Consider the following 25815-nt stretch of genomic DNA (forward strand, 5'->3'; position numbering starts at 1 on the left):
CCACAAAAGAGGAAAGCAATGGAAAGGGAGTGCAGGCTGTAAGCAGTCTTGTGTAAATGTTCAGACTACACCCCTGATGCCTTTTTCACTGCTATTGCAATGCTGCTGAAGGTTTTGTTATGCTGCTGTAAGTGTACTTAGGCTGCAGTGTTCCATGCATGCACTACACACATCTGCACATTTATTTCATTTTGCTGCTTGTGTTTCACACTGTACTGTTTTCCTAGTTACACGGTTTACAAATGCACTGTTTAGTTTTACCGGTTGCACATGCCGTTGTAAGGCAGTGATGCTACTTTCTATACACATCGCTAATCCCCTTTGAGTTGCACTCACATGTTTTCTCACGGTTTTCTCACAATATAGGGTAGGGTTTCCATTCTCGTATGTACGGCATGCAAAGTTGCCGACCATCACAATGAGATAATGCGATAATGCTGATTTTGACATTTTGACATTTTGAGCTTTTGCTATTCACTGAGAGTGATAATTTGGTGCCGATGATTATGTTTTCTACAAGCAGAGCTTGCGATAATGCAATATAGACCCCATTATTTAGTACCAATGGTCTCTAGTTTTTTATGTCTGTTCTTTCTCTCTTTTTCCAAATTACTTTCATAACACCTATGGATATTTTAGCATTATTATCTCTTTTTCAAACCATTCATTCAACACCTTTAAAAAATACTCTTTTTGCCGTTCTTGCATGTCTTTATACATTAAGTATTTAAGCCCATCTAATCCTGTAGCTGATGCTAAACTTACAGTTTTTAACACATTTTAAGTTCCATCATTATGATGGTTTCTTCCATTCTTAGTTTCTTCTTCAGTTAATTTATTTAGCTCTCATTTATGTTTCCTTATAGTGCGACTTATAGTAAAGGTATCTAGAATTTGTTTCTTAACTGCTTGCATCATTTCTTTTTGTGTATTCACCATACATCATTTTTCATTTCTTAACTTTCTTATTCTTCTTTTTTCTTTGACCTTTTTGTTTAGATAATGTGCTACTTCTTTTCTTCTCTGTAAAAATATCATTGAATAACATTTTTTTCTTTTTTTCTTGATTCATTTCATACAATATTTTCTATAAAAATCCTCTCTATTACTTTATTTCTAAATACCAGATTACTAATTTTCTTATACTTATTGTCTAGTGATCTTTTTCTCTTTTGTCATACTAGCACTACTTTTCTATATATTTCTTTTCAACTAATCTACCAACTGGTCCAATCTTTATAAAATTCTCTCATATCTATATGGTTTAACCATAGTTGTAATACATTCTTTCATCATCATCATCATCATCATCATCATCATCATCATCATCATCATCCTCTTTCAGCTTTTCCCGTTAGGGGTCGCCACAGCAGATAATTTCTTTCCATTTCTTGCTATCCTCTGCATCTTGCTCTGTCACACCAACTGCCTGCATGTCCTCTCTCACCACGGCCATAAACCTTATCTTAGGCCTTCCTCTTTTCCTCTTACCTGGCAGCTCCATCCTTAGCATCTTTTTCCCAATATACCCATCATCCCTCCTCAGCACATGTCCAAACCAATGCAATCTTGTCTCTCTTGCTTTGTCTCCAAACTGTTCAACATGAGCTGACCCTCTAATATACTGATTCCTAATCCTATCCATCCTAGTCACACCGAGTGCAAATCTTAACATCTTTAACTCTGCCACATCCAGCTCTGACCCCTGCCTTTTTGTCAGTGCCACTGTTTCCAACCCATATAACATAGCTGGTCTCACTACCCTCTTGTAGACCTTCCCTTTCACTCTTACTGGTACCCGTCTGTCACAAATCACTCCTGACACTCTTCTCCACCCATTCCACCCTGCCTGTACTCTCTTCTTCACCTCTCTTCCACATTCACCATTACTCTGAACTGTTGATCCCAAGTACTTAAACTCGTCCACCTTTACCAACTCTACTCCCTGCATCCACACCATTCCTCTACCCTCCCTCTCATTTACACACATATATTCTGTCTTAGCCCTGCTGACCTTCATTCCTCTGCTCTCTAGAGCATATCTCCACCTCTCCAGAGTCTCCTCAACCTGATTCCTACTCTCACTACAGATCACAATGTCATCTGCAAACATCATAGTCCACGGGGCCTCCTGTCTGATCTCATCTGTCAACCTGTCCATCACCACTGCAAATAAGAAAGGACTCAGAGCTGATCCTTGATGTAATCCCACCTCCACCTTAAACAGATCTGTCAGTCCCACTCCAGTCCTCACCACTGTCACACTACCCTCGTACATATCCTGAACCACTCTTACATACTTCTCTGTCACTCCCGACTTCCTCATACAATACCACAACTCTTCTCTAGGCACCCTGTCATATGCTTTCTCCAAGTCTACAAAGACACAATGCAACTCCTTCTGACCTTCTCTGTATTTCTCCAATAACACTCTCAGAGCAAACATTGCATCTGTAGTGCTCTTTCCTGGCATGAAACCATACTGCTGATCATTAATCATCACCTCCCTTCTTTACCTAGCTTCTACTACTCTTTCCCAGACATTCCATACTCATTTAGTTCTGATTCATTAATCCTTTTTAATAGTCTACCTATTTATATGTAGCCTATTTTTTTTCTTGAATCTCCATCCATATAGATAAGTGATTTGAAAAACTTGTTGTTTTGCACGCTTTCTGTATTATACTTAACACTGTGATACATATGAAATAATCAATTTCAGTTCATAAATTACTTGTTTTATATGTACAGTGTTTATTTTCCCATAAATACATCTTACTATTTTTAATCATGTCTAAGATAACTTTAACATCAACCCTCTCTTTCTGCCTAAGTCATAGATCCCAATTAAAATCTCCCATTATGAATTCACACTTATATAATCTAGCATTTTCTTGAACATTATTTCTCTTTGCCTTTGTAATGTGTATGCATAGAGTGTAATCACTCTATAATCTTGGTTTTAAATATTATGCCTAATATTACCATTCTTCCAATTATAACTATCATATAATCCATAATGTATATACATTCTCTACTTAAGATAACTATGCGTGAACATTTTTCATTACCTAGGTTCCATATGACTTTACCTTCCCATAATTCATTTATTTGTACTATTTCTTCTTCTGTTGTTATTCTTATATCTATTAGTGCTATAACATCCATATACAATTCTTTACACCACTCCAGTACACCTAGCCTATGCTGAAAGTTCTATAAACTATTAATGTTGATGGCTAGGACTCTCACTTAGGAAAAATATTTTGTTATATATTTTTTAACCTTTTCATCTTTTTATTTTCTCTTATAGCTACATTTTAAACTTGCATTTTCTATCTTTCGGTCTTTTTCCTATAGATCTTCTCTTTCTTCTTACTCTTACCCAGTTTTTTCTCCTTCATCACTTGAGTTGCTCACTTCTTCTCATGTCTCACTTTTATTTCCTTTTTCCTCATTAGTACCATTTCTCACATTCAGTCTTATATCCTTCACATCTATATTTTCTTTTTGTAACTATTTTATATTATCTTGTATAACATTCTCCTTATCTTGGTCTAATTCTGTTTCTTGTCTATAGTTTTCAACAGCTTTACCGTCCATCCATGAATATTCTATTCTTTCACATTTTATGCAGTTTTTGTTCAGAATTCTTTGCTTCACGACCAACTTTACCACATGTGAAACATTTCCTTTTATCAAAGTTATTAATGATCATAGTTACCACATAAAAATGTATTTGGTTGTCCCCAGCATCTAACTATTCCATTATTCTCTTCTATACTAGTTACACTCAGTAAATGTACAATTTTATAATTTTGCATTCTTAGTATTATACCACATTCCCATTCTCAAGTCCATAAGCCACTGTTAGTCATATATTTTGGTAACATCTATTACATCTCCACATATAGTTTTTAAATAGTCCTTTACATAATTTTTTTTTCAACATCAGTTCAAAATTGTATGAATAGTCTTTTCTTTCCCTCCCTGTTAAATGCCTGAACAGTGTACAAATTCCAAGGGTTCATATATTTTTTCTTTTCATAATGCTGTAGAAATGTTTCCATGTATTGTGCCTCTTTGGAAAAAATGTCACAAAAAGTCTCTTTATTGATACAAATAAAGGGCATTACCTCTCTGGGTTCAATACCCAGTGGTGAGATGATGCTGTCCCACATTTCATATCTGTCTAGATCATTTTCAGTTTTGCTGCTTATCATCACCAAATACTTTCTTTTAACTTCTGTCTTCCTCATTTCTCTCCTTTCACCTTCCATTAACATTTGCACATACGGTTTCATTTCCTTTTTCCTTGTCTTCTGGTTTTCATCTTCTTGGATTCTGTTCATTATTTCTCCCCACAACACTGCTTTCTCACTCTCTAACACACTTTGAGCAATTAATTCCTTCAGATACACATCTCGCCATCCTTCCCTATTGGATGGTTGTAACAACACACTCGGTTATTGTAATATCAGTCACAAAAAGATCACGCCGAAATATATGTTCGGAATCTGCCATTTCTGCTTCATCTCCCACTTTCTGCTTTTTTTAAACTCTGTCTCATTTCTGATATTTTTTTCACCATTCTCCTTTAATATCATTTCCGACTCACTCTCCATCATGTTAACTTCCTTAGCTGTTCAAATAACAGCTCTATTTTCATTATCAACACTATTAACCTCAGCAGTAACAGCTTCTCTCTCTCCTCTATGCTTCCCATTTCTCCTGGCCACCTATGCACCTGGAATGGAAGCAAGAAGCCAAACACAATACACTCAACTACGTCCCCCTACAACAAAGAACAGGGGAAGTTCACTGATGCCCTGGCAAAATGTCGTCTAGTAGTGCAAATACCATCTCAAATCTCCCCCTGAAAATAGGTTACTAATCTAATGGGATTAACCCAGTCAACAAAAAGATATTACAAAATAAAGTTAAATACCAGCACAGCTGGTCAACAAATAAAGTGTTTTTTCCTTAGTTTCTCAATAGGTTGTTCTAGATGAAAAATAGCCATCTACTTCCTTTGGTTTGTGTTTACTACAAGTAATCTACTTTACAACTTTTATCTTTTTCGCTAGTCTCTTCTAATGCTCCTTCTTGCAAAAATAAAAATGTCTTTGTCTACTGTTATCAATAATGCATATTTTAAATTGCTTTCCTGTTAGCTAAGTTATGTTTCTTGTTATTTCTGATTTTATATTATGATTCATTCCTTAAGGAAAATCACTGTCTATATAAAAATATTCTGAGTGGGATTGCACAAGCTCATACTCTAGGGTTATCTTTTAATCAAAAATGATGGCTTTTAAGTTTTCAACCTCCTCTAGATCAGCAACATGCCAAAGGAATTCTAAATCTCCTTAGGTATATATAGAAAATGTTGGCATGGGCTTTGTGATAATTTCCACTGTTGATAGAGGAAAACCCACCCCGGCCTGTCAGTTCATTGAATCCCACCAAATACATTACTATATCTGTGACAGAGAGAAGCTACATCCAGTACTCCAACCTTGCTCTGAAGTTATTGAAGTCATTTATTCACTCTCAGTGCTACCACCTGTTAATGATTACACTTCCTTATCTGCCCATAGATGGCTTCAGTTGTCTAAGGCCTCATTTGTCTTCACCTGTACATGGCCTGTTTGTATACAATGTCATCAGAGTCATCTCATAACAAAATTGGCTTCTCCTGACCATCTCCCCATTCATACCTAGAGTAATTGGAGTCTATAGTTTCCTACCACATCTTGTTTCTGACTAGCGCAGTCCTCCTAACCAGAAGACCATACATGTGAGAAGTGACCATACCCACCTGATGCTAAAATCCTCCCAGTGATGTTTGAAATAGTCTGCCCGTCTCTAGCTCAACATAGTGGTCTATACTTTTGTTATCTCTAATTCCCTACAGTTACATAAAATACCACTGTACAACAACACCGGCATACTACTGTGGATATGTGGCCTACTCTTCACTATATTACTGATGGCATATTGTCACTACTCAGATGTCACACCTCACTTGTATAATATTCCATGCCCTACTTAAGGTATCAAGCAGAACAGCATTCACTATGCTGCCCTTACAGTCATTTTCTCTTTCAGCTTCCTTCCCTCATTGTCTGAAATACTCTTCCATGTTACAAATTCAATGTTAAATCCTGCTTTAAACGTTGCCTATTCTTTGGTTTTATAGATCTTGCATATTCTGAATCTCTCTTTTGTATCACGACAGTAAGAAGACATAATAGCCAAAGCAGTGGTACAAAGAAGATTTAGAGATGTCCCACCTTACAGACTTTACTTTGATTGTCATTCAACGTATGGATATTTGTCAGTGACTAATCATCTTTCGCCTTCTTACCTTAAACTCATGATTGTGCAGCATTTTAACATAGGCTTCTCTAGCATTTGTAAAAAATATGTAAATGCTGCCTCAGTGATTACCATTCCTTATTACAGCCATGTAGCTTTGGTATTGTTTAAGCTAAAATGAAATAAAAGGTAGTAAATGTTTATTTTTTTAAAACCCCTAAATATATTCATTTGAGGAAGGATTCATTTCTAACTTTAATTTATGTATTACTTTTGTTGAATTGGGAAGCCTGGCTGGGTGGAAAAAACCTTTTTCAGTGAAGAGTCAAGGAGAAAAACTCTACAAGATACAGTGAAAAAGTAACATCTATGTCATGAATCATTTGAGAATATAACAATGAGAAAAAACAATGATTGTTTGAGCATACAACAATGAGAAAAAACAATGATTGTTTGAGCATACAACAGTGAGAAATTAAATAATTGACAGGATATATATAAAGAGTCAGTATGTAAACATATTATCATGACAAAGGCAATACAGTATATGACAAATCAATCAAATGAAGATCAGAATGAATGTTTCTGCTAAAAAGGTTTAGACCCATAATATTTTATAATAGGACAGTGGTAAAATGAACTGTCATAACAACAAGATTTGGGAGGGTGGCATAACGGTTAAGGTGTTTGCCTTGCAAACACAAAGTGCAGGGTTTGAGTCTCACAAAGGATAATTGGCTAGGCTTAAAATGACTTGCAAGGGGAGTTAGCTTAGTACTAATCTATTGCCAAAATGTCTTTCTCACATTTAAGGGGGGTTGAGATGGTGGCCTAATGGTTAAGGTGTTTGCCTTACAAACACAAGGTACAGGGTTTGAATCTCACAGGGGATAATTGGCTAGGCTTAAAATGACTTGCAAGGGTAGTTAGCCTAGTACTAATCTATGAACCTGTAATCTAAAGTTATAGGTAGTATGGCATGGTGTTTGCAGTCAAGTAGACATAATAGTACAGGATAAGATGGAAGATAACCAAGATGTCTTTTTTTAGAAGAATGGTATAGGGTAGATATGGATAGAGTGGGTAATGTTTATTATTAGTGCTGCTTCATCTGGAAACATTTCTCCATCAATCACCTTCCAAAATGCAATTATCCTAAAGAACTGGAAGATATAAGAACTATTTCTAATATTCCTGCCATTGGTAAAATCACCAGGTCCATTTTCTCTAGCAGTTAATATTTCAAGAGCACAACAGTATCATTTAGAGTGTCCAGTTAATATTTTCTTCGCAACAGTACCTTACATCCTGTACAGTCTAGTATTTCACTCTTCTATTCACCTTTCAGTTATAATTGCTTACTTATTTTAGCATTTCTCTTGTAACTGTTTCTTTCTGTTTGTGTCTCTGATGACTTTTTTGAGAATCATTTTCTTTTTGACTATCTATGTCAGATCTGAAAAAAGTAAAACTGAAAAAAATGCACACCTGCATAACTAAATAGATGAAAAAACAAGAATGTTTTGCAGCAGCCTAATTATAAATCTCTATGTGTAAGTTATACTTTATCAATTTCAATGCAGTGAATCTATGTTTCAAACTGCACAAATACCAAACAAATGACAGAATAACATAAATGTGTTTTTCTTTCATTACAGGTTCTACTTCTTCAAAGAAACAAGGTAAGCATTTGTTTGCATGTCACACTAAATGTACATTAAACACTCTTGTATAGAACACTAAATTAAATGTAAAACAAATAGTTTAGAATAATAGAAATTAAGTTAAATAGTTTTTAAACACTCAGATTAGAATTTCTTAGTTTTTATTTCCTGTCTTGTGGGAAATGCCTGAAAACATGTTGGCTTACATGACACTTCTAAAATTTTTAGACTGCAGCATAAACGTTGTATTAATATATTGTTATGTTGTAGCTGCTCTTGTTCTATATTAGTATAAAACATGTAGTGATACCAAAAATGTAGGATTTTCAAGATGCAGTCAAAATATATTTTGTGTAGTCAGAAGCATATCTGTTAGAGACGTTCAAAATCAGTCTTCTGAGAGGGAGCTGTAAACAAAAGAATTTGCACTATTTTTGATAACATAAAAACAAAATACTATTAAGCGATGGTGATAATGAGTATACTATAGAAATCAATACTTCTGTTGTTACTTTGTGAGTTTTCCTATTTTGGGGCCATATTAACGTATTTCCCATGTGTTATTTATCACCCATTGTCATTATCCAAGCTGTTTAGTTTTCCTCATTAAGTGGACCCCGAATGCACTACTACCTAATACAACACAATGTGACAATAAGTAACCTGGCAATGCCAATTGTAATACTGATGCTTGTACAGATACATATGTCTGTTTTTTGTAAAATAGTCATACTACATAAAAGAAAGTTCTATCCTTCCCCACAATATACATTTACATGTTTGAGATGGCCAGAATCCTGTTGTCAAGCCTCCAGTTTAATAATGTGTTATAAAAAAAGTGAAACACCTGCCATTTTATTTAATGCATTTGTCTTTTAAGCATAAGATTCTGAGGTGGTGTGGAATGGAAGAGTATATTAACTGTCACTGAGACACTGGGGTGTATCCATCCCAGTAATGCTCTATCTGAAAGCATAAAAGCAGTTTCTTAAATGCTTCACAAGAAAGTCATTCTGTATTTCCGAAACCACTTGCTTCCATCCTCAGCAGATTTTAACCCACCTCAATCAATCATTGTTACTATATGATATTGAATGCCTCTACTACTCTCACATCAATGTCAAATTTCACTGTTTGAGAAGTTACTACAGAATGAGTTAACCATTATAATACATTTCTCTGCTACTTTCATGTTCAGTTTATTTCTGAGATCCTTTCAGGTGCTGGCCATTTCATAACAATGTTGCATCCTAATTTGAGATCTTTGTCAAAGAAAGATGATTTTTTCCTGACCACCAGCTCATTGTATGTTAAAGAACTGATGAATAATATCATATTCCTTAAAACACTGGTATAAAGATGCTTGAAAAAATGGTGCAGCCGATTGCTTACTGCCAAAGTAATAAACCTTTTATTTTATGAATATTTATTCCTAAACTTGAAAAAAAATGCTCTTCTTACCTGTATTTTTATTTTTAGCACATTATTCCACTTCCTTATTGTAAAGAATATTATTTTTCCATTCACAAGCAAAAGCACATATCCATAAGATAAAACAATAATGTGTTGGTGTATAGTGATATTATGTGCAATGGTTATGCCTTAGAATCACTATAAGTATTTCTTGTTGCATTTTAATTTCTTAAACTCTAGAATGGCCATCAGGAGGATTAACACACATTTTGATTTTTGTTCTTTGTCTTCTTCGTAAAATGAAGATTGGGTCTTCATAATAGGGCACGGTCTATATGCAACACATTATTTTCTCCTGCATTTAATTTCAAGTGATAATGCTGTGGGCCATGTTTTCTTGGACAATGAAAGCAGTGGCACTGCTTCTTTTTCAACTGAAAGACTTTGATTTTTCTTTACTATAAACATATATAAGGCATTTCAGGGTGCATTCTCATTGTCTTCTACTCAAAAAGGTAGCCAGTAGAGCTTTGTTAAGTGTCACAGCTGTAGTCTAAAAAACATCCAGACTCTGACATGTGAATGTTGTTTGTACTGTCTAGCAGCTCTGTGCTTTCATGTGTGACTGGCAGTTGTCACTTCAAAGTGCAAGTAATCTACATGACAGCTTCTTGTAGTTCTTATAGTGATCATTTTTTCTCAGATATATAGATATTAAGAGAAAAAAAATTCAGTTGCCACAATCATAATATTTAACTGTTCATGTCTTGCTGAATAACTCATGACTGCTCTTCATATATGAGCATTTCTCCGATAAACACTTTGGGAAAGAATTTCAGTTAAGATAAACATTTGCATTATGGTACTGTACTAACCTTCACAAGACTGTCAGAATCTACACTGTAGGCTGTGACAAGCACTATTAAACTGCAGAAAATGGGATTTCTAACTCAGTAAGAGGAGACAAATTACTTTCTGAGAAGTGAACAAGAAAGAGTGGTCATCCCTTCATAATCTTTAACAGGGATAGAAGTAAACTAAAGAAACTGAAATGTACCAAAGGAATACTGGGTAACATTAAAGCTTTACCATACATCAAATACTAACTCTGCGTATGTTTAATTACATTTCATTATTGCATTTTCTTTTAAGTCACAGAAATGCATATATAAGGCTGAAACAAAATAAGCCAGAGGACAAAACATTCACCTCCAGCACCAGAAGTATTTAAGCCAGCTCATATTTGTTCTGGATAGAGGTATTAAAAATCACTTGATTATTATATAATCACCCTTGCTTCATTTTGTCAGGTGTTCTGAATTATATAACTGTTTCTCAGTTATATCTTAGCTGCACATTTTGTTCTAGATCCCCTTCACTCATTCAAGCTTTCCTTCAGACTAATCAACACACCTACTCATTTCCTCTTTTTGTTGTTCAGTAATTTATCCCAGCCCATAAAAAATGTATTTGTTGAAAAGGAAGTCAGCTGCAAGCAACGTGCGCAAATCACTTTCTGAGATATTATTTTTTTATTTGGGGACAAGACCTTACAATCCCCTGCAACAGACTTTGTACCCCGAAACCATGGACTTAATAAAGCCTGTGATTTCTGTACTTATGAGTAGACATAAACCGTAGCAATGTTCTTTGATAATTATTCATTTTGGTGAAGTGATATTTCCAGAATGTTTGGCCATCTTATTTCTGGATGCATACATATTCAGTCCTTCTCCACATTACCTGCTGTGCCATACAACAACAAATAAGGTCAGAAAGCTTATTCTGAAATGAAAAAACTGTGCTTTTAATAATAAGCTATACTACTTTTCACAAGATGGCAGCTTCATTCATTAATAATCCTTTTGAATTTATTTCAGCTGGTATTCACTAATAACTATATGTCTGCCTAGACAATGCAATTCTTCTTCTCCTAAGAGTTTAATGTTAAAAACCTCTTGATGACTGATGACCTAAATTAGACTTACTCAGACTAGCTAAAATACTAGAAGATTTAGCGGACACCCAGGTACTCAATTTTGTGAGATAAGAACATGCAGAAATATATAGCACTACATATAAAAAAACAGAAAAAAATGAACAAACTTTAGCATATAGAGAAATTAGAACACATGTTTTAGTGTGCCACACTTTAAGGATTGAGCCTTAAACTTCTTTTGCATTCATCAAAACTGATAAGTTAAATAAACAAAAGAGATATATATATATATATATATATATATATATATATATATATATATATATATATATATATTTATTGATATAGAGATATATGGATATATATATATATATATATATATATATATATATATATATATATATATATATATATATATATGTGTGTGTGTGTGTGTGTGTGTGTGTATGTATGTATGTTTGTGTGTGCATGTGCATATATATATATATATATATATATATATATATATATATGTATGAGTCTACTTCTTTCTGTTGAAAACTCATTTCACTGAATCTCCTTTTCACTGAAGTACTAGCACTGTGCAAACTGATATAAAGCAAGTCAAAGGTAAATGCCCTTATCCCCACTGTAGCACGATCCTGGAGTTAGTATAAATAGTTGGGGGGGTGTATTGGGGGGTGTGGGGGTGTATCTCCACCTAGTTTGGTTTTATATTATATTTCACCGAAAGCTTACAATGCTGAGTTTCAAAACATTACATTTTAAACCATATACATGCACACTTACAATACTAATGAATAACTCTTTCCAGAAGACAATTTAAACCTGAACTAGGTGGTGGGCTACACCCCCCCAATGTGTGGGGGGCTGTGCCCCCCACACCCCCTAACTGTATATACTAATTCCAGGATTGCTATACATTTTACTTGCCTTACTACTCTACACTTCAGTGAAATGAGATTCTGTGAAATGAGTTTTCAGTCATTTGAGCTTTCAGCGATTTGGCCCCAATGAAATAAAATTAATTTACATGCATTTTCATAGGTTCATAGGTTCATAGGTTTATACTAGGCTATCTGCCCTAAGGCATTTATAAGCCTAGCCCAAATTATTGTGGCTTACGCCACCCCTTATATGAAAAAATACTGTGCCCATTAGTTTGTTGTGCCTCTGTCCAGCAGTGACCCAGAGATGATTCCCGGGGTAAACCTACGATCTCCCATCCACAGGTCTAGATTTCTCTTGAACAGAGTCAGCGAGGTGCTCTGCCTCACATGGACTGGGATTTTATTCCACAGCATAGGGAGTCTCTGAGTGATAAATCTATCCCTCCAGCACGTCCTATTTATATCCGTGCTAAGGTTTAAGTCGCTTGCTCTAGTGGTTTAAGTCGCTTGCTCTAGTAGTGTACCTATATAAGTATATATATATATATATATATATATATATATATATATGTGTGTGTGTGTGTGTGTGTGTGTGTGTGTGTGTGAGTGTGTGTATGTATATATATATATATATATATATATATATATATATATAGATATATTCCAAAGACATGCATCTGGAGCGTTTCTCCCCGGGCCTCCGCTGAAAACAGGCTCTGTGGAACCTAGTCGGACATTCCCGGTCAACAAATGTTAAATAAAATAAATAAATAATATATATATATATATATATATATATATATATATATATATATATATATATATATATATATATTCACTTCGGAATCTATAAATTCCAAAACATTGAATGTCATATGATCGAGACCGAAACAAAACCCCCCACCAACTAGTTAAACAATTATGCAGGTCTGCATCCACACACCCCCACTACTTAAATATAACAACTCCGAGATCACACTACAGTGAGGAAAAGGGAAATCTCCCACTCCACTCTGTACGCAGATCTCCATTCAGAATATTGAAATACTGAAACTTTGATCATATGGTCTTGACCATATGAAAGTCGAGGTTTCAGTATTTTGACATTCTGAAGGGAACTCACCATTGATATATATATATATATATATATATATATATATATATATATGGATTCACGTCATAACACTGAAACTTCAAAATACTGAAAATGACAAAACTTCATAATACTGAAGACCAAAATACTGAAAGCTCAAAATACTGAATACTCAAAACACTGAAACTCAAAATACTGAAAGCACATATTATGCGTAAACTCAGCTTAAACAACATAAATCATAGCAATTTCTACCAAATATATGCAGGGGGGCAAGCTCCCTGCATTTCCCCTGCTAATTATATATATCTACTTCAAGATTGCACTTAACTACACTATGTGCAATCTTGGAGTTGATATATTTAATTAGCAGGGGGTGTGGGGGGCACAGCCCCCCACATGGAGGGGTGCAGGGGGGCTTGCTCCCCTGCATATATTTGGTAGAAATTGTCATGATTTATGTTGTTTAAGCTGAGTTTACACATAATATGCATTTTCAGTATTTTGAGTTTCAGTATTTTGAGTTTTCAAGATTTTGAAGTTTCAGTATTTTGATATTTCAATGTTATGAAGTGAATACATATATATATATATATATATATATATATATATATATATATATATATATATATATATATATATATATATATATATATATATATATATATATATATATATATATATATATATATATGTATTTATGTGTGTGTGTATGTGTGTTTGTATAAATATCTCTGTATATATAGATAGATCAATCTATCTATATATGTTTAGCAACAATGACTGCTATGTTCTAAAACTAATAAAAACATATTCCACAGGATTCAATAAACTCCTTGTAAGCTTCATACAGAGCCTACATGAAGTGTTACCACAGACATGATGCTGCTTCGTGTGCAGCATCTCGCTATGCATATTAATGAGGTGTTGCACATGTAAGCAAGATTTTATGGCTTGCAGCAGTTTTGCTGGACACAAAACCTCTTATGTGAATGCAGATAGTATTTCTGTGTATGGTCACTGGCCTCTCACGTATCTCATTTTGGGTCTTAGTTCATGTTGCATGAAGGTCCACATTACTTAAAGATGTTAGCAAGTTAAGTAGCAAGTGTATGCAATAGCAGTTAACTCTGCCATTTGCTTTTCAGTCTCTAAAATGCACCTGCTACTCAACTAAGTCTGTGGCACCATCTGTTAATGCATGAATCCTTTCCTTTTTGGGGTCCAGATGGTACTGGGTTTGAATCCAGGTGTATGTAATCCCCATTTTTTTTCTTTAAAGCATAATTGTGTGATGGTGCTCGTCAAGCAAAAATGTGAATTAATGTGAAATGGCAGCAAAAATGTGAATCAATGTGAAATGGCTGCAATATATGTAAACATAATTAAAGTAGTATAGAGACTTGAAAAAAAGTACTACCTACACCCATAACCAAAGCCAGTAGCATCTGCCTCCAGCATCAATGGATTAACATGTACTTCCATGCAGTCAGATAATTAGCAGGTATATTTTAGAGACTCAATACAATTTGGTTGATTTTAGCAATGCAGCACAAGTTTGAGCACTACTTAACTATGAGCAATCCCGCAGGTCGCTGCGTTATTGAAATCTATATATCTATGTTGTATTACTGGTGTTTACTGTCCATTTCCTCATTATAGGTGCATACTAGAGTAATAGCCCTAGGGCCTTTATAAGCCTAATGACATAAAACACAAATGAAAACATTAACAACTAAGGCCCCTGTCTCACTACACAATGTAATATGAAATGTTGTGTGATTTGCAATGAACATCAATCTGGTAACATGCAGAAATACAACTAATAACCCATATAACTAACAAGTGTTATGTGTATGGCTAAGGAAGGCATCAGCATGGACATTATTCACAAGAACATATGTGACCTTCTACCCACTTGAGTTGTCCCATGTAAGCAGTACGCAAGCTCAAGCCACATTCCTAAAGTGTGATACATGGCATGGAGTCTAAAATATACCTGCTAATTAACTGACATTGTGGCAGCACGTGTTCATGCACTCAGTGCAGTAATACATACACTTTTGGAATAGAGAGTACTGGTTTTGAATACAGTTTTATCTAACATGTAACTGCTTTTTGCCATTACTGAAAGTTGGTGCACTATGCTCACCATCGCACAATAAGTCTTTAAAGAAAGGAAATGGGGAAGATAAGAAAATGGTGAAATGAATGCAAGCAGGGGGAAGAACAAAGGGAAAGGTGGGCAAGAATGTGCAGGAGGTGATAGGAAAGAACCATACCTATCCATTTCCTCAAATGCAAAAAATGTTCAGATGTGCAGAATATTAGATGAATTTCCTCTGTCAGCTCCAGAGAGAGGAGTGACCACCTCACAATCATGTTATACAGCCAACTGGACCAAATCAAGAGTATCAAGAAGATGCATAAGTGAAATGGAGAGCTATGTATGGACATTATTCACAAGAACATAGGTGACCTTCTACCCACTTGAGTTGACCCATGTAAGCAGTACGCAAGCTCAAGCCACATTCCTAAAGTGTGATACATGACATGGAGTCTAAAATATACCTGCCTTCTCTGCTGTGCAGTGGAAAAAAAAAGAGAAGATAAGGGTTGGGGTGAGAGAAAAAAGGGAGAACATTAGCAACTTCATACGTGACATACAGTGCACTAATACGATTATCTGACTCTATTCTGTTACCTTTACTTTTAAGACTACCAACTCCTAACAAATAACTTTTTTACCTTTAAGACTAACCAGCTCACTACAGATTGCAGACATCAACCTTGATGTGTGCATATATTGCACATATGTGAGCTTCAGTTAAACAGATTTTACATTAGGCCATTTGTGCCAGTGCTATAGAGATTTGAATGTACCACACAATATTGATGACAAATTAACAGTATTGTATGGCTGGGAAGTGTGGTATGTAAACTCCAAGCCTCTGACTGCTGTCTAATACTGTACTGTTGGCTTGGCCTACAGACTAATGCATGCATACTTGCTGTTACAGTTGAGATATGCATGCTCACTTTGATACAGCTGTAGAAGATAGCACAGAAGAAATATCTTAAACTTTTAATGCTACAGTGCATACCACATGCTTCTCTCATAGGTTCATAGGTTCATAGGGTGGTACTAGACTATCGGCCCTAGGGCCTATACAAGCCTAGCCATAACAATTCCCTGGCTATTTCTTCCCACACTATTTACTTCCCTGGACCCTTGTCTAGCACGGTGACTAACGTGATCCCCGGGGTGAATTTCCTTTCTGTTATCCAATCGTCAAGGTTCCTTTTTCAGAGGGCCAAAGAGGCGCTCTGCTTGACATGTATGGGCAGTTTATTCCAGAGTCTGGGGAGTCTCTGGGTCAGGAACCTATCCCTCCAGCATGTTTTGTTTATTATGATGACAAGGTTTAGATCCTTGGAGTGTGTGGCTCTGAGGGATTGGAATTTCTTTAAGTGTAGCATGTCCAATAGGTCTGGGTTTGACATGGCCTTGTATGTTAAGCAGAGACCGCCTCTGAGTAGACAATATGAGATAGAGTATAGCTGGAGTTTTTTAAGGCAGTCAGCTTAGGGCATCTGCTCTAGGCCTGTGATTCTTTTAGTGAGGTATTTCTGCAGCCTTTCCAGTTGTTGCAGATGTCTTGAGAGGTACACTGGGAGTTGTATTCTATAATGGGTCTAATGAGGGATGAGTATAGTGGGACAAGGACCTCCTTTTTTCTGGATGAAATGGCTTTAGTGATGAGGTGTGTCACATAGAAGGATTTCCTGACTGTTGTGGCGATGTGGTTATCGAAGTTGAGACCACTGTCCACCTGTGTCCCTAAGTCTCTTATCAGACTTTCGGTATTTAGTGTACTGCCACCTATGTGGTAATTCATGGGTACATGTTATTTTTCCCAAAGGGGATAACTATACATTTATTGGCATTGAGCTTGAGCCCATGGCTCTGGCACCAAGCATCTGTTTCTGTAAGGCCCTTTTGTAGAGTATCCACATAATTTGGGGATTCAATAATGGCTCCCAGTTTGCAGTCAACTGTGAACTTTGTTAGCCAGAGTTCCTTAGTGTTGGCCTGTACTTCAGAGAAGTAGATGCCAAACAAGAGCAGTCACAGGACTGGACCCTGAGGCACTCCACTTGTCTGGAGCTGGATTTAGAGTCGGCTACTTTTACAGTGTGGATTCTGTCAGTAAGCCAGTTGGCAATCCATCGAGTGACATAAGGGATTAATGCCCAGCTTATCTAAGTCTATCTATGATTCCAGAGTGGGGGATGGTGTCAAAGGCCTTGATGAGGTCCATATAGGCTGTGTGGACTGCCTTACCCTCGTCCACAGCTCTGGAGACTGATTTGAAGAAGTCAATCAGGTTCAGGAGACAAGATCGGACCTTCACGGACCCAAACTGGGTGAGGTTCAGTGTTTGAAGGTTGCGAATGTCTTGGTTTATAAGTTCCATGATAATACGTTCCATAGCCTTGCAGATCAAGCTCATCAGACTGATGGGGCAGTAATTCCCAGGATCCAAGGTGGATCCCTCCTTGTGGAGTGGGATAACTGTAGCTGTGTGCCACTCAATGGGCACGAAGCCTGAGGTGAGGCTATGATTAAACATGACACTTAGTTTAGGTGCCAGTTCATTTTGTAGTTGATGTAATACAGAGTTCAGGATGTCATCTGGTCCCAAGGATGCTGTATTCTTAGCTTTGGAGAGTGCGTTTTTTACTTGTGTGGCCATTGTTACTGGAATTTGGCAATCTTCCAGTATTGAAATGGGCCATTAAGGGGGTGAGAGGGGGGTGAAGTTGGCACTGAATTGATCTGCCATGATACTGGCAATATCCTTGGGATCAGTATATTTAATGCCATTCTGTTGTAGCTCAGAGCAGATCTGAGCATTGCCATTATCTCCCTGGACTACATGAAAAGAGACATGGAAGAGCTCTCGGATCATGTGGTCCAGGCAGGTATGACCCTAGCCCTGAGTAGCATCCTGCCTTCACCCAGAATGATACCACAATATAAGGACAAAATGAATGACTTCAACAACTGGCTAAGCTTCTGGTGTCATTCAAAGGGGATCCAGTATCTGTCTGCCTGGGATGACATATTTGACAGACCATGATGCTTTGCCAGAGACAGTCTGCACCTGTCACCCCTGGGATTCAGGTTACTGGCTAAGGCTCTTGCCACCCCTATAGTGCTTTTTTAGGCAAAGTTCAAAGGACAAAACCACCACCGTAACAGGTACAAGCATGCAGATTCTGAAGGTAATGCTACTCAATGGTAGAAGTCTAAACCTCAAAATGTACTCTCTCGAGACACTCCTAAAAGTGGAGAACATCGATATCTGTTCAGTAACTGAGACTTGGTTCAGGACTCCAGAGAGCACCCCTGCAATACCAGACTACAACTCTTACCACACTTTTCGGCCACCAAATCAGGACCGAGACACTAAAGGTGGAGGAGTGTCCATATTCACCAAGGATATTTACAGCACCAGGCTAGTTGTCCAACACAATGCATCTGAAATTCTCTAGGTGCAACTAACACTAGGTAAGACTACAATCCAAATTGTAGATTGCTACAGATCCCCCACCATGCCCCAAGATTCTTACTACACCTTTCTAAACATACTGGAAAATATTAAGATACAACCAAACACCCTAATACTGGGTGATTTCAACTACCCTGCCATTAACTGGGAAATCTACTCATGTACCAACACCTTTACCCAGTGGTTCTTGGAATTCATAAATTCCAGTGCCATGGATCAACTAATCCATAGTCCCACCAGGGGCTCCAATATCCTAGACCTGGTCATTACCAACATGGGAAATTGATGCTCCACACCTATGGTCACCCCATCATTGGTCAGGTCTGACCATAAGCTAATCACCCTTAACATCCACATCCCACCCCTACCCCCCAGTAAGGAAAACTCCATAAAAACTTCTCCAAAGCCAACTTCATGCTACTCAAGTCAGAAGTGACAAACTTTATGACACCCATGCAGAAGGGAACTAAAGTTTGACTGCTGAATCTTACACTAAGGCACTGTACGAACACATCCACTCATGAATGAATCATGCCATCCCAGATAGAACCAAGATGCTCTCCTCCAAAAAAAGGAAGCCAATCTGGTGGTCCCCTGCCATAAATAAATTTTACAACAAAAGGAAGAAACTGTTGCAGAAAAGAGGAAAATCCCCGGATGCAAAAAACTCCCTTACCAGCCTCAGTAAAAAGCTGAGATCCCTCATAAATTCAAAGAAAGAGAGATATATGTTCCACAGCAGTCACCAATAACCAGAACAAAAAGCGGAACAAAACGGAATGGCAAGCCAGCACTGTGAGAATCCACCAAACACTTTATTAACGCTACCGAGTTCACACATTTTCGTCTAAAAGACTTAATCAAAAATACACCCATTAACAAAGACCTTTTGCTTATATACACTAAGGAAGTGATGTAAAAACGTCCTCAACAGTAAAATGTACTACACAATTTGTTGTAAAGCATCATTTATAAAGCATTTTAAACTAAACCCTAAGAGTTCCATAAAAAATCAACCCACATCTATCTAAATGATCACGTATAAGGTACATAGTACTTAGTAAACGTATGAAATTCATTAAAATGGATAAACACATACAGACATTAAAAATATAGGATAATATGCTACATACAGTATGGTAACATAGCACCCCCTACTGGCCAAATAATATCTACTGAAGGTACAATCAGTTACAAATCGTGTATAAAGTGCATTAAATAGAATATGTACAATGCGTTAAATAATTTTAAAATTAAAACTTCATAATTGAATTCATCTCAAAGTTTAGCAGCCCTTAATTTTAAAAGTGGAGTGATGTTAATATGCTCATTGAGTCCTGAGTACCTTGCTGCATCCAGGGTGACCTGCCAGTAAAGTTCTCTGTATTCCAGCAGGTTTTCCCAATGTCCTCCTCTTTTATCCACCTGTACTTGTTCAAGAATATGAAAGGTTAAAGTGGCCTGTTGACAAACCACAGTATGTTTAAATAAAGCGTTCTTATCATTCTTTGACTTAATTTTATACATGTCTTTGTATATACGCCTACGGATCTTCTGCTCCATCTTGCCTACATAGAATGCATTACAAATGGAGCACCTAGCCATATATACTACTCTCTCACTATTGCAGTTGAAATAAAACTGACCAATAATCTTCCTGTCTATACTAGGAAGGTAAACGCATTCAGTGTGCTCAATGTATTGACATTGGGAGCAAGCCCCACAGTGGTATGTCCCCTTGGGTTTACCACCACCATTCATAAATCTTCCATGATCCTACAATACATTTTTTAAGTTCTTCCCCTTCTTATAGCTACATTTTAGGGGTACGTTCTTTTCAACGGGGTCTTTAAATACCCCAACAATGTTACAAAAGGGCCTGATCTACATAAAAAATTATTATAAATATTTAATAAATATGGATTGGACATTGTAAGGGTTACAATTAAACAAAATGAAGCCAGTTCTACGTGAAGGGATTGACTTGCTCAACAAACATATTACTTCAGACCTTCTGTTTACTGTAGAAGCTGAGAAAGTCCATTACTTTAAGGTCTTGGAGAATATTGATGACAAATGAAATATGAATGTGAAGAGGAAGACAAAAATATTGGAAAGGGATATAAAGGAATATACGGACAAAACATGTTATCCGGAACCTAAAGGGACTGTTAGACAAAAATCATGGGTTGAAGGCCATCAGAGGGAGAGGATGGAAGCAGAACATCATGCCGAGGTGGGGGAGGGGTATGACCAAATGGACAATTTTAGAGAAGACCCTTTAGAGATACCCCCACCTCGCCACTCTAAGAGGAACTTGAACCAGAAAGTTTCATACTACCCCCCACATTTTGCTTGGGGGATGAGGCGGGGAGGATGCCAGGGAAAGAGAGGGAACTATTAGATTCCCTGAGGGTAGTTATTCACCAAGAAGGGGCCATATAGGCCATATATACATTCAATCATTTTAGCATTTTTAATTACAGTGACATAGCATTAACTGTGGATCACTTTAAATTACTGGCCAAGGGGTTCAAATTTATCCTCAATTCCAGAGGGGATACAAGTACATTTGTATTAGATTTTAAACTATTTTTTTGAAAGATGAACCTTTCATTGGTATTTCAGGGTGTTAAACATCCCCATGAAGGGGAGAGTTTGAGATGGAAAAGTACTTTCAACCCTCCCATACATCTCCAGTTAAAAAACTTTGAAGTGCTGGTTAATAAGGCTATCAGACAGTGGCAATCAGACAAATTACAATTTAGAAAGTACAACATGGATAAGAATGAATGGGAGGTGTTGAATAACTTGAGGACGGACTGTAATGTCTGGGTTATGAAACCGGACAAAGGGGTGGTGCAGTTTTCATGAATACTTTGATGTATGCGGGAAAGATGTTACACTTATTGGGAGATTCTGACACCTACAGATGAGTATCGAAAAATGAGGTCAGTATAGCCTACAAAAAATTGATTTGGCAATAAATGATTTACTGTTAGAGAGGCTTATTGATCTTAATGATCTGCACTACTTAACCAACAACATACCTAGGGTGCCTGTGATATTTGGTATACCCAAAGTACACAAGGATTCTGACAACCCACCCCTGAGATCAATAGTTTCAGCTGACAGATCTAAAATGGCACCCCTGGCTAAATTCCTTGATGTAAAACTCAAGACTTTATGGGGTACCAACACCCTGACTCTCAAAGATTCCTGGGAATTTATGAAGGGGATTAATCCCAAGGAAAACTACTCATTAGTGACTTTTGTAACCATTGATATTAAGGATCATTTTACTGTCATCCCCCACAGTATTGGACTTCAGTGGTTAGAGGAATTTCTGGTTGAGAGATGTAAGGCTTCCACCAATGACTTGCATTTGATTCTTTATCTGATAGAGTTAGATTTACACAATGAATTTATATATTTTGGGGGAGAATTTTTCCATCAGCTCAAGGGCATAGCGATGGGGGCCAATTGTGCCCCCACCTACGCCAACATTGTGTTGACTTGGTGGGAGCAGAAATTCATCCTTGAATCTGAATTTATAAAGTATTGGTTACAATATGTAAGATTCTTAGATGATATTTGTTTGTTCTGGGTGGGGTCAGATGAGAAGTTACAGGAGTTTTTAGCCTATATAGAGACCACCACCAATTTCTTGCATTTTACTTATAATATTTCCAAGAGCACTTTACAGTTTCTAGATGTACAGATTAATACAATAGAAAACATGAATAATAAATCCAGAATTTTTAGAAAAAACACTTATTCCAACTTCTTCTTACATTTTAACAGCTCACACCCCCTTTTTCAGAAAAAGAGGTTGGTAAGGGGGCAGTACATTTGTGCTAGTAAGGTGACTTCCAGTGATATTGATTATGAATTAGAATGTGATTTTTTAGATGCTCTTTTTAGAGAAAGAAGATATCCTCAGGACCTTTTAGCTAACATCAGACAGGATGTCAGCCCTAATAGAGGCAAACAATTTTGCCCAGTGTTAGGTTTGGTATTTAATGATAAACATGAATTGATTGAAAAAGAGATTACAAATAATGATGACAATTATGGGATTTTATTACCAAATACAACACTGTAATTTTGCATTGTAACCACATTGTTAGAAATGAATGGAATAAGTTTTTGGAGCTCACCGATTTATCATTTGAAAAGAACGTACCCCTAAAATGTATCTATAAGAAGGGGAAGAACTTAAAAAATGTATTGTAGGATCATGGAAGATTTATGAATGGTGGTGGTAAACCCAAGGGAACATACCGCTGTGGGGCTTGCTCCCAATGCCAAAACATTGTGCACACTGAATGCGTCTACCTTCCTAGTATAGACAGGAAGATTAGTGGTCAGTTTTATTTCAACTGCAATAGTGAGAGAGTAGTATATATGGCTAGGTGCTCCATTTGTAATGCATTCTATGTAGGCAAGATGGAGCAGAAGATCCGTAGGCGTATATACAAACACATGTATGAAGTAAGTCAAAGAATGATAAGAAAGCTTTATTTAAACATACTGTGGTTTGTCAACAGGCCACTTTTACCCTTTTTATTCATGAACAAGAACAAGTGGATAAAAGAGGAGGACATTGGGAAAACCTGCTGGAATACAAAGAACTTTACTGGCAGGTCACCCTGGATGCAGCAAGGTACCCAGGACTCAATGAGCATATTAACATCGCTCCACTTTTAAAATTAAGGGCTGCTAAACTTTGAGATGAATTCAATTATGAAGTTTGAATTTTAAAATGATTTAATGCATTATACATATTCTATTTAATGCAGTTTATACATGATTTTTAACTGATTGTACCCTCAGTAGATATTATTTGGCCAGTAGGGGGTGCTATGTAACCATATTGTATGTAGCATATTATCATATATTTTTAATGTCTGTATGTGTTTATCCATTTTAATGAATTTCAGAAGTTTGCTAAGTACTATGTACCTTATACATGATCATTTAGATAGATGTGGGCTGATTTTTATGGAACTCTTAGGGTTTAGTTTAAAATGCTTTATAAATGATGCTTTGCAACAAACTGTGTAGTACATTTTACTATTGAGGATGTTTTTACGTCACATATTGATTAATTAGACGAGGTTTATGATTGGTGTCACAAAAACCTAAGTGTATATAAGTAAAAGGTCTTTGTTAATGGGTGTATTTCTGTTGAAGTCTTTTTTAGACGAAAACATGTGAACTCGGTAGCATTGATAAAGTATTTGGTGGATTCTCACAGTGCTGGCTTGCCATCCCTCATAAAATCCTCCAAAGCTTGTTATGAAAATAAAATTGAAAAGTATTCCAAAGACAACTACAAGGCATTCTATAACTATGTCAAGAATCTAAATGTCAGTGCCCAGATCTGCTCTGAGCTACAGCAGAATGGCATTAAATATACGGCTTTGCACAGTCAGTTCTCGGTCTGTAGCGGCTGTGGAAAAACAGAACAGAACAAAATACCATTATGAATACCAGTCCTGACTATATTCAGCTTTTACCTCTTACAAGTAGTCTCTGTAATTGATACTTACACATCTGTGGGGTGACCCAGTTCTACATTCCTCGTGCCAGTATTTAAGGGTATATCTTTTGTTCCTCTGGAGGTCACTGTAGTGATGTCTTCATTGCTCACCCAGTGCAGGGGATATGAGTAACACTGGTTAAAGGACAGGCAAGACTATTCTATGCCTCTGACTTGTAATCTGAGTAACAATAGTCCCCCTCCAATAGCATGGGCTCATGTTCATTCACTAGAAGCCAACAAACACTTTGGACAAACACATGGACACCCCATCTTTCAGCATAGAATCTCAGTCCCTCTCCACAAATGCCTGTCATGCCTACCACAGAGTAAGACCAATGTAGAATGATATTTTCCCACCAATTGTAGGTATCTTGCTTACTGGGAGTGCACACATTTCTGTTTTGCAACATTTGAAACTGCTGTGCATCACTAACCATTGTACAAAGTTCTTAAGGATGTGCACTGCTGGGCAACATGTTTAGCATTAATTGAATTCATCCAGTTTCTATTTGTGACTGTCTGGGTCCTGTCTGATACCTGGATGGTCCATTTGTCCAGCTTGTGCACTGCTAAGCTTCATGCAAACCAGATGGGTGCAGCCAAACCTATTTGTGCGAAGCAGCACATCATGCAAACAAAAAAGTTAAAAAAGGGGAGAAGTACTTGAAATGAGAAAAAAAAAAATCAATCTATGACATACACAGTAGAAAATGTTAGTACAAATGAAATATGTCTGCATAGGTCTGGGTTTCAACTCTTACTCTAATGCACCTTCAGAAAACAGGATTGGTGCTTTATCCCTCTTTGCCAAACAAACAGCTTTGCAGCAAAGAACTGAAGTAATTCTTCACACAACCAAGTGCAACTGAATATACACTGATATCAGGGCATAAACTGTTATCTGCTCATTTATTATATTGAGTATATTTTGATGTAGTGCACGTAATGATCACATAACCTGTTATGATTATTGCTTGCAAATATGCAGCTCTGTCTTACCTTTCTGTGTTTCTTTGGTCATTCATCAGTTATCTGACCAGTACGCAGAGACATACAGTGTGTAAGCCAGTCTATATCATTACTTTACAATATTTGAGGATATTATTTGGGAATAATATGCTATGCAGTTACCAGCAATGGAAGGGCAGGTTGGATGGCACAAACAGTCGACTGCTCTTTTGGGAGGAGCAAGGTGAGTTCCTATTATGGCACATGCAAGGGTACACTGTTCTTTCAAGGGGGGAACAAAGCTGAGATACTGTTATAGCACAAATAAGCACAGAGTGTTACTTTGGGGCAAACATAGGTGAGATACTGCAATGGCACAAACAAGGCCTATATAAGCTAAATGTAAAATGACCTGTTAAACAC

General features: G+C 36.7%; 1 long non-coding RNA gene across 1 annotated transcript in view; it reads left to right on the forward strand.

The window, feature by feature from the left end:
* The window catches only part of LOC122805840, a 360059-nt gene that overhangs the window by 107523 nt on the left and 226721 nt on the right, over nucleotides 1–25815 (forward strand). The window contains exon 2 of the long non-coding RNA XR_006365467.1: nucleotides 7980–8003. This is a non-coding gene — a long non-coding RNA (uncharacterized LOC122805840). The remainder of the gene's footprint in view (nucleotides 1–7979; nucleotides 8004–25815) is intronic.

This window comes from Protopterus annectens, chromosome 7.part0, assembly GCF_019279795.1.
Source record: "Protopterus annectens isolate FY-2018-M chromosome 7.part0, PAN1.0, whole genome shotgun sequence".
Lineage (NCBI taxonomy): Eukaryota > Metazoa > Chordata > Ceratodontiformes > Protopteridae > Protopterus > Protopterus annectens.